The sequence below is a fragment of the Amblyomma mixtum genome, chromosome 5 (assembly GCF_055824585.1).
Source record: "Amblyomma mixtum isolate Tamu chromosome 5, ASM5582458v1, whole genome shotgun sequence".
Taxonomy (NCBI): Eukaryota; Metazoa; Arthropoda; class Arachnida; order Ixodida; family Ixodidae; genus Amblyomma; species Amblyomma mixtum.
In genome coordinates, this window is record NC_143016.1 from 186,858,028 (window position 1) to 186,869,535 (window position 11,508).

Here is an 11,508-nt window from a genome sequence, read left to right on the forward strand (position 1 = left end):
TAGGGTCATTGTTGGATATGATACTGAATGGCAATGCTAATATGCCAATATTGTGACAATTTAGTCAGAACTGGTCCTACACTGTAAACAAAAATATACCCAAAAGGGAGTAAAAATGGTGGCGGCCAGCCTTTTTACTTAATTTGTGAAAACATTTACTCCATGAGTAGGGAGTAAAAAGGTGGACTGTCCTCCATTTTACTCCCATGAGGGAATAATGGAGTAAAATGAGGATTTACCAGCATTTACTCCAGTCTAGAAAGGGAGTTAATTATGCCAAATACTCCACCAGTGCTGAAATGGAGTAAAAAACACCATTTTGTGCTATCCGCCCCGCCGCCTAGCGTCTCGTCTGCTTCTGGTGAGTTGTCGGATAACGGCGGTGAGTGACGACCGCTTGGTTACCATCGTCGCTGGATCTCTGCTGACTTCTGCTCCTTCACGGGCGCCTGCCGCGGTACAAGATATTGACTTGTCGCCGTTTTCCGCTACAGTACGTTACATAATTGAATTGCTCCTGTGAAGCCTCCAGTGCTCTAACCATACCTGACTTTCCTTTGTCAGTGTCGCCACCCCGTTACAGCCCCCGCTTAGGCCTAATTCTCGCAGGCTTTTTTCAGTGTCGTTCTCGCAATGTGTTGCAGCAGATTATGTGTTGCATGAACATAGAACTGTGATAGAACATAGTGTCAACGCTGAGCTCTTGATTGAGCTCATGAAGCCACATTTTTCCTCAGCCATGTTGAAAATCCAAGCCTTAAAGGGTCACTCTACTCACCGAGATGAGTGTATAAATAATGGCACATTCTGGTACTTGGCGCCCTCTAACATCAATAACGAGGGATCTGCTCCCGGTGTAGGCAGGAATTTATGTTTTATTTCGGCGTTAAAAGTCGCGTAAAAATGCATGGTGGCGACCCCAAACGTTCATTTTGGTCAAGCGGGTGGTAGTCTTTTTTGTAGAAGCGTAAGTGAAAATACTACGTACCGTTAGTATGCCCCAATGTCACAGAAACGTACGTTTTGTTCTTGTAAACTGTAGAAGACGTACCACTCGCTTTTTCTGTAAATAACATGTTATACGTACGCTAAACGCAGGCACATTCCCACTTTTAGTTCAGCGTATGCTAGCAGAGACGCAAAAATTAACTCAACCTATAGTGGCGCCATCTGGTTGTCAGGACGGGAACCATTGCTGTAAACAGACCGACTCTCCACTTAAGCCTAGAAGCGGCAGAATCATCACTGTAATTATTAAAATAAAGCAAATTTATCACTTATACGTTTTCTTATAGGCGAGATGAGACGAAGCGAAAGACCAGCGTCCCATTTATGGCTAGTGAACGCACTGAAAAAGGCAGCAACAACGAGAATTCAGTCCGAAGCGAGAGGTTCAGCTTTGATGGGCGCCGCCATGTTTGTCGCCGCGCGGCGGAAATCAGGATGATTGGCAGATGAGGCTACCATCTCAAACAGATGTGTTCCCACATCAATAAATTCTATTTTAAAATGTTCTACCGCACTTCTTGGCACCACACTTGGCTAAACGGTAATTTGAGTAAAGAGCTATCGCTTGCCGCAAAGAAAATATGGCCGATAAAATTCAGTAGACTGACCGTTTAATGAAGTGAATATGAAAGCAAGCACAGCCATTCCAAACTACCATGAGGTGTATTTTCATCTTTCCTGCTCTGGTTTTGAGTCAAATATAGCGTGGTGCATGACCGTGAAAACTACCCACCGTATCCTTTCAATTTAATACCCCTGTCAAGCGCGCAAAATAAAGTGCACTTACGAAGAGTGTCACTTGCTGAAAGTGCACTCTAGCACTGCTTAACGGCCCAATGTAAGTGCACTCGCCAAAGTGCGCACTCAGGTCGGAGTGCGTTCACCGAACACAGTTTGAGGGCCGAGTGCGTAGCCTCGACGGCAGTAATCTTTGCACGTCAAATGTATTACGTTGCAAAATGTGGATAAAAGTACTTTTTATCTGTTGAAGATATTTTTTTATTTGTGCAATGACTTTAAGACAGCCACTAGCAAAACAGCATACAATAAAAACACGAGACAATCGTATTCACAAAGCGGAGCTTGGTGCGGCACTGCGGCGACGCCATTTTCATCTTGGTGGCAGTTCGCGTCGTTCGTTCTCGAAGGTGGTCCAGCGGCGTCGCTTCATCTTCTGCGGACCAGTCTCAGCTTTCGGTGTTCCTGGCAGTGTTTTTCCTATCCGGTATGTTTCTGTTCATATCTTTTTTCAATTACTGGGAGCAGAAAGCTTGCAGGAAGATTTTTTTTGTATCGTGTGTTGCCGTACCCGTCTCTGCAGTGTGCAGTGAACATCTTTGCAGTGAACGCGGCGGCAACAGATATGGCAACTGATGAAAGCTGCCAAAGCAAGGAGCGGACTACATGGACAGACGAAGAGACGCGAGCCCTTATTAGAATTTGGGAGGACCTTTTGCCGGACCTCCGCCGGACCAAAAGAAACCTCAAGGTCTACATGGCGATGGCCGAACGGCTCCGTGCCGTCGGCATTAGCAGGACCACCAGGGAAATCCAAAAGAAAATTCAAAACATGGGGAATAAGTACAGGTTGAAGTCTTCTCAAAAACATTATTGCGCTTTGATTCGCTGTTAGCCAGCTATTGTTCGTTGCCGCGGCAGTCACGCCACGAAATGACATTTTCAGTCGGCTGTTTTCAAGCATTGACAAAAAAATAGGATTTCGGTACTCGCGATTGTCTCTTGCTATAAAGGTTGTACCTCCCCGTGGGTGTTATTTGATTTTAGGCAGCTGACAAGGACAGGCTCTCGGACGGGGTCCGGGGGCATGCCATGGAAGTTTTATTGGGAACTACATAGATTTCTTGGTTCCCTGCCTGTCAACGACGCAAGCCTCATGGAGGAAAGCATCTGGGATGGAAACGTCAGTGCCTCCCCTGAGGAGGTACAGTATCTATCATTATATAGCATTTTAAATATGATGCAGGCCCATTTGGTATGGAGTTGATGTAAACAAACAAGCTACAAGAAATGTGGGCGTACTTGAACAGGATGAAGGGCGTATTGGTATACATGGAAGAAAGCTGTTTTTATTCATAGCCGCAAGAGAGGGTTTTTTTGCATGCAATTGATTAGGCATATCTGTTCTGCAGAAGCATTATTTATTTATCGTACCCCTCAGGGCCAGAGGCATTACAAAAGGGGAGTGGCAGAAACACAAGATTAGAAAAATACAGCAGAGAGACAAATTTAAATAACACCTGAGTACACAATGCTAGCTATAGCTTCGCGGAACATCTCGTAATTATTGATGTCGGCAATATCTACGGGAAGGTGATTGCAGTCACACGAGGTATGCGGCAAGAATGAGTGAGAAAAATATTTGGTGTTACAAGAATCGAAACTGACTTTATGATTATGGTCAGTGCGATGGGATACATAAAATGACTGTGGAATAAGGCGATCGCAAAGTACAGGGTGATGGTACAACTTGTGAAATAATGCGATACGAGACACCTTTCGACGAAGTGACAGCAATGGAAGAGAAAGACTAGACTTCGTAGTAGTTATGCTAGCAGTGAGGTCATAATTAGTGAGATGAAATGCGCAGAGTTATTCTGAACCATCTCAAGAGCAGTAATATGACTGTCGTAAGGAGGATCCCAGACTGATGATGCATACTCCAGTTTTGAATGAATTAGTGTTATATATACCAAAAGTTTCACAGACTACACAATTTCTTTCCTCAGATTTTCAACAATATGGTGCATGGTGAAGTGAGGCAGAATGATGAATCGTATGATGACCCTCCAGAAATGGAAACAAGCAGCGACACCCTGGAACCAGCACCAGTCACTCAGGAGTCAGCTGCACCACAGGCTGCATCACAGGCTGCACCACAGGCTGCACAGGCACAGGCACGTGCTGCAGTAAGGAAGCGGCTGGCTGCACCATCGAAACTGTTGGCACAGCTCTTAGATGAGCAGCGGCAGCTTCGTTGCTCACTAGAGGAGCAAAGAAAGAAAACATTGGAAATGCAGAAGGAGCATTTAGAAATTCTGAAACGCAATGAGGTTCGCGAGGAGAAACTCATTGCCATTCTGGACAGGCTCTGCAAATAAATATTTGCCACAGAGATATGTTCTTTAGTACATTTTTTCACATGTGACAATATAAGTAGAGATCGGGTAGTCTTTGGCGAGTGCAATGCTACCGAGTGTTGATGCGCTCCGAGGGAGACCTAGGCATGTGCGAAGGGCCTGACCCTGCACTGACTGGAAGGCACGCATGTTAGTTTTGCACGTGTTTGAGAGTACAGGTGTACTGTACTGCAAGCATCCCACAAATAGAGCTCTGTACAACTCCAGCATTGACTGGACCGACGAGCCCCATGATTTTCCACCCAGAAATCGGAGTAAATGAGCGATAGATGTTAGCTTTTTTTTTCCAGTACAGTGCAATGCGGGCTCCATGATAAATTGCGGTCGATGAGGATCCCTAGGAAACGATGAGATTTGCTGTAAGAAATGACTTGACGGTCGATGCGTACCGGATATGGGGTCATACATTTACGTGTAAATGCCACTAGCGCGCACTTTTCCGGTGAAACGCTGAGACCTTGCTTCTGGAGATAGGAAGAAGTGATCGAGGCTGCCCGCTGAAGTCTTGCACGCACCTGGAGACGCGTCACAGAAGAGGACCAAATGCAGATGTCATCGGCGTACATACACACCTGGACGGTGTTGGGGAGGTTCTCAGGGACGGCGATGAGAGTCAGATTAAACAATGTAGGGCTAAGGACACCGCCCTGGGGCACGCCACGGTAGGTGTAATGCACAGGCGTCGGGCCATCTTCACATTGGATGAAAAATGATATTTTGGACAGATAGCTCTCTATTCACGCAAACATCCGACCACCGATGCCCACAGTTTCCAGCGCATCAAGGATGGCCTCCTGGGTCACGTTGTCGTAGGCACCTTTTACATCAAGAAAGAGTGCCACTGACAAACGTTTCAATCGCTTCTGTTGTTGAACCGTGGATACGAGATCAACGACGTTGTCAATAGAAGAGCGACCCCGCCTGAAGCCGGCCACAGCATCGGGGTATATTTTGTAGTGTTCGAGGTACCCCTCAAGGCGCGACAAAATCATTTTCTCCATGACCTTTCCTACGCAACTGGCCAAAGCTATTGGCCTATACGATGAGAGCTAGAGTGGAGATTTCCCTGGCCTTAGTAGGAGTATCAATCGACTCGATTTCCATTCTTGAGGAACAGCACCGTCGAGCCAAGAGTCGTAACGTTTGAGGAGCTCTTCTCGCGCGTCGTGGCCAAGGTGGGACAGCGCAGCATATGCGGTTCCATCTGGCCCTGGTGAAGACGAACGCCGACATTCTGCAAGAGCAGCGTCCAGTTCCTCGCGAGAAAAAAAGGACATCCATGGCTGAGACCTGTGAGGCAGGAGGAACACGCCGGGACCTCGAAGCAGTTGCTACACCAGCAATTTTCCTGCAGTATTCCGTTGCTACCTCAGACTGCTGTCGATCTTGATAGACAGCCAATGCATAGAATGGTTGTCTTTGCTGCGGAAGCGTACAGAGTCCCCGCACAGTATGCCATATGAGGGACATGGGCTTGCGGGGATCCAAGTGCTGACAAAAGGACCTCCAGCGCTGGTTCGCCAGCTGATCCACATACGTCATGTAAACACTTTCTTGACACACACACAGGTCACACCAGTTAGGAAATACAGAAATAGGGTCTTAACGCCCTCGTTAAGTAAAGAAAAATCGCAGGAGTTAACAACACACACACAAAGGATGAAAACAGACGATGGCTATTTTCAAGGAACACAGTCTCGCAACCTGGCAGGTGCTAGTCGCTGCCTGCGTGGGTGTCTCACTGCCAAAGGCTCATCGAGCTGATTATTGTCCACATTGTGCTCAGACCCGTCTGACGCTTCATCGTCGTCCAGATGAGATGTCTTACTTGTTCTTGACCACACCTTCAACTGCGAAACATGCGCTGTCGTTGCGAATCTGTTTCTGGTGTTCTTGTTGAGCTCTGCCACTCTGTATGTGTCAGCAGGCAACACTTCAGTTATCACCAGAGGGCCTCGGTACTTGGGTTGCGTCTTAGTCGGGTTTCCCGTGTGTTGGGGCGCTGCCTTCAAAAACACCACTTCGCCCACATCATACATCCTTGCGGGGTAATGCCGGTTGTCGTACGCTTGCTTAATCTTTTCTTGTTCTTCTCGCAGGCGCAGCTGTACTGTTTCTCTTACTTCACTCGGGTCCTTCCATGCGTGTTCACCGTCCATTGCTAGCTCTTGTAGGGCTAACCCATAAAAGGCTGGTTTGCAGCCACGAAGCATTTCAAAAGGAGTCTTGCCCGTGCTTTTGTTCACAGAGTTGCTCAGGCTGCACTCAACGTACTTAAGATTGGTATCCCAATTCCGATGCTCTGGGTCCTTCATTGCCATGGCGATAACAGGTAACACTGTACGATTCACTCGTTCCACCTGTCCATTGGCTTGAGGGTGACGTGTCTAGTTCAAGACGTGTCGAACTGCCCGAGTCGCACAAAACTCCTCAAAGCCTCTTGAGGTGAAGCAACTTCCTCGGTCCGTGATGATGGTCTGAGGTAGACCCCTCTCGAGGATGAATTCTTCCACTGCTTGAAGTACATACTTGGTCGATGTATCGCGAGTGGGAAAAAGGCGTACAAACTTCGTCAAGTTGTCAACGATTACTAGAAGGTGTTGGTTCCGTCTCTTGCTTAGAACAAACGGACCCATGTGGTCCAAGTGCACCGTCTCAAAAGGACGATTGCCGGGTGGAATAGGGTTGAGAAGCCCCTCTTTCTTCCCACCAGGGACCTTGTTGAGGGTGCACTCAAAACACTGTGCAATGTGTTTTCGCACGTAGCTGCGCATCCGAGGAAACCAAGAAGTCTCTTGGATCTTTGCCACTGTTCTGTCCACTGAGAAATGACCAAGCAGGTCACGGCATCGCACCACGACTGCCTTCCTCATACATTTTGGTAACACAAACTTCACTACTTTTTCCTTGTCATAGTTGATGATCCGCATAAGTCGGCCGTCTTTGAGTAGATAGTCCTTTGTTCTGTTCTTGTCTTCTCTTGAACGGTCGTGTACCGGCTGCTCCAGCATTTGTATAAGCTGTCGCAGCTCTTCATCTCCTCTTTGCGTGGCAACTATCTGGTCTTCTAGACTACAGGTTAGGTACACCTCCAAGCGTTTCTCCAAAAAGTCATCCATAGTATCACGCGGACACTCCACTGGTTCTCGACTCAACGAGTCAACATGCTGCATCTGTGTACCCGGCCGATGCTTGATTGCGAAGTCAAATTCCTGAATGACGTCATACCAGCGAGCAATCTGAGGTTTTTGTATGCGCTGTGCATTCAATTAAACCAGCGCCTGACAGTGTGTAACAACTGTAAAATGAATGCCGAAGAGTAGGAAACGAAGTCGATCCACACACCACACAATGGCCATCAGTTCCAATCTCGTGGAATGGTATTTGCTCTCCGCTTCAGTTGTTTTCTTGCTTACACAGTAAACGAGATGCCAGTTGTTTCCCTTTCGTTGTAGCAACATCCCTGCTAGTCCTTCAGAACTGGCGTCGGTGTGTAGTTCTGTTTCTGCCCCAGGATCAAACAACAGCAACACTGGCTTTGATGTGAGCTTCCTCTTAAGCTCCTGGAAACTGCTTTCTTGTTCTTCCGTCCACTCGAACGCTACTTCCTTCTTCGTTAGTCTTGTGCGTGGTTCGGCAACCAGGGCATACTTGTGGATGAATTTCCTAAACAACCCGCTCAATCCAAGGAAGCGTCTTACATCGTGCACGTCCCTCGGGGTTGCGAACTCGGCAATAGCCTTTGTTTTGGCTTCACCTGGCTGTACCTGTCCTCCCATCAGACGGAACCCCAGGAAGTCCACACTGTCATTTGCAAATGGACACTTGCTCAGTCGCAGCGTCAACCCTGCATCACTAAATGCCTGAAGGACTTGACGTAACCGCAGGATCAGCTCATTCCAATCTTTTGCTGGTATAAGCACGTCATTCAAATAACACTTGACGATTCCGCCCCTTAGTGGTCCAAGTACTCGGTTCATAAGCCGTTGGAACACTGCAGGCGCATTTGTAAGGCCGAAAATCATTCGTTCAAATTGACCAGTCTCGTCTGGAGTGATGAACGCCGTTTTCTTCTTGGCGCTTCTTTCAGGGGTACTTGCAGGTAGCCCTGAGCCAGATCTAGGACGCTGTAGAAGGTTGCTCCTGCAAGACCTTCGAATTGATCATCAATGTTTGGAAGGGGATACTTCTCCTTCACAGTCTGAGCATTGTCTGCGATAGTCAACAACCAAGCGCTTCTCACCGTTCTTCTGGTCTACCACAAGCACAGGGCTTGCATAATCAGAGTTTGTCTCGGTCACCAGACCAAGTTCCTCCCACTCTTTAACGATTTTTCTAATTGTGTCTCGCCCTTCGGCGTTTGTTCGATGTGGTCGCAATGCAACAGGGGTGCTACCCGGGATCTCAACAATGTCCATCTCCAACGCCGTCGTGCAACCCAATTCTGCCGCATTCACTGCGAAACATTGTCGGAATTCGTTCAGAACATCCACCAGTTTTGAATGCTGTGACTCCGTCACAGAGGGTCCCACGCGCACCTCACAGCGCCGTATGGGCTGTCGCTTAGGAAGCATGCACACTTCCTTGCTCGTGCTATTTCCCTTCTCTGCGTAATCCACGCTCGGGCCTCCAGCAAAAACTTCCAGTACCTCGACCGCTGTTGCTCTCCCAAGTGGCTGACCTTTCAGTATGACAGCTTCACCATCACCTATAGGCTGCATGGGGACCGTGACTTCGCCCAGCTTCATGTCAAGTAGAACATCTTGTCCACAATGCCTGTACAGCCCGGGGGTTGTGAGCCTTTGCTCAGCAGTCAGCATAATCCAGTTCACAGTGTCTTTCTGTAAAACAAACTCCTCCCTGGCCTTCAGCCTAAGTCTTTGGTGGACTTCATCGGGCTCCAGGTGGGTGAACGGACAGTCATCGCGGTGCCAAAATCTCAAACAACCTCCTATTCTTGCATATGTGACATAAGGAAATTCAGTGAATGTCCTTCCTACTAACAGATCCACGGACTGGGCTTCATCCGGGACTACAAGTATGGGTATGTCCCTTGTCAAAACGCCGTCGATGACTAAATCCGCCTTGCATTTTCCAATGCTCCTTGTCGCGGGCACAGAGCTACTTCCGAAACCGTACAGGGCCGTTGCCTCAGGGACAATTTCTGAGCAACATCGTGCTGCTGGAGATGCACGCAGGAGACAGCTAGAGCTGCCTGTGTCAATGAGTCCAATGAGGGTGAACCTTCCATTTAGTGTAACTTCTTTCAGTAATACGCTTGCGCTCTTGGCCTGCCATACTGGCTCACTCACCGCATTTGCTTCATTTCGCGGCGATACTTCCTTGCAGTGACGCTGTGTGTGATCCGTTCCATTGCAGCGAAAACACTTCATTGGTCGTTTTGGTTGCGGACAGTCTCTCGCCATATGACCGAACTGGCTACAGTTATAGCACTTTCGCTCTCCTTTTTCATTTGACAGAGGGGGCCTCCGATCCTTGGTATTTCCCTCGTCGACTGATTTCCTTGCATGCAACGCACTAGCGTTCTGAGCACGTGCTTCGTTGCTCATGGGTCTACGCTCAAGCGCTGAATCGAAAAACTCTTGCCTCTCACGCTCAATCCTCTCGAATTCTTGTATGTCGTGCAGGATATCATCGTCGTCTTCATGACTTTTTCCGAGCAGCATCGTGCTGAGTTGTTTCGAGCGTAGTCCTGTGATCACCTGTTCACGAGTGTCCCAGAAGTCCAAGTTCGCCTCCCTGCACAATCGCACCTTGGCGTGAAAATAAGCCAGTGAGCGTTCGCTGTGCTGTTGTACACGCTCGTGCATTTTCCGCCAGCGTTCTGCCGCACGTGTTTGGCTCACGAAGGTTCGCCGAAAACGCTCTTCAAAATCCTTCCCGCCGCATGTCACGGTGTGTGCTGGTTCTTGAAGAAGTAGTCTGCTAGGGCGCCTCGAACTTCATGTCCTCTCCCACTGCACACTTCAGTGCTATGGGACGGTTGTCCGTACATGTTGTCAAGTGCATGTTGTTCTTGCTCCCAGTGTGGTTCCACACTGTCGCTGAACTCTTCACATATATTGTGAAGCACACAAGCAGCACGGATACTCGTTTTGGCTTTTGTCACACGACACTCCATCCTCTTCATCACATAACGGAACCGTGCCTTGAGACGACCGAAGGCATTTTCTACAACTCTTCTTGTCTTCGACAAGTTGTAACTGTATGGGGCTTCTCGGGATCCGCTTGAAGCATTTGCGAACGGTTTCTGCAAGTTGGATGTTAAGGGAAATGCCTGGTCACATAAAATTATTGGTGGTATGTCTGTGCCCTCTACGGATGCCACAGGAGAGCGGAAAGCGTCGCCCTCAACCAGTCGGTGCAGTTTCGATCTTCCGTACACACTGGCATCATGACACCTGCCAGGGCAGCCCACATTGAGGTATCGGAATCTGTATCGATGGTCCACCACTGCAAGTAGTATGATACTGTGCCTGCAAAAGAAGCAAATGAGGTACGTGTGGTCAATGACTATGTATCACCCAAAGCAGCTGGTGACAACAGTCCCACTGAGCTTCAATGGCAGAAGCGGTACCAACATTGAAGAAAATGCAGCTGAGTAGAGTCTAAAGCTATACAGCACAAATTAAATAGAAGCAGTTATTGGCAATTAAATGCAGTGAACAAAAGGTATGTCAACAATGCACTCAATGTAGAAAGGTTTTCAAATCTGTTGCATAAATGCATGCACCATGAGAGGAAATGCTTGCCCCAGTTCGGAGAAAAAAGCCATCAGAAGGAGTGCATGCAAATAAAAGCACCACTTATTTTTCTTTTTTTTTACAGTAATAAGTCATGATAGACCTGTCTCCGAATCTGGAAATGACGAGAGAAAAACGGCATGTTCTTCATTGCGAACCAACCCATCGGTTACCTAAAAACTTAATATGGAGAAGAAACCTCTTTTTGACGGATGCAAAAAAAATTTTCCCGGGGAAAGGAAAGAAACCTACAAGCCTTTGTAGTTATAGTAGTCAGTGGCCTGGTCTTAGGGCGGCGAAACCGGGAAATGGCAGCCATCAAGGGCGCCGATAGCTTGAGGGAAGCCAGTGTGGGCGAAAAATTCCCGCATATGGGCGACCATTTCACTGGGACGCACCATCCGAAGCCACTGGCGTTCTAGCAGGTCGATCACGGCGACACAGAACTCTTTGTGAAGTACGTTCACAGTGGAGCGACCAATCCCAAATAGATGGGCGATTGTTCTGTCTTCCGCGCTTGAACACAGGCGGTAAAGCCCCACTGCGACGCGCTTCTCGACAGAGATGGGCTTCATCAT

The 11,508-nt window shown here is 48.1% G+C and overlaps 1 pseudogene; it reads right to left on the reverse strand.

The window, feature by feature from the left end:
- Nucleotides 1–3,858: 3,858 nt before the first annotated feature.
- On the reverse strand, nucleotides 3,859–11,508 carry LOC149345141 (uncharacterized; annotated as a pseudogene).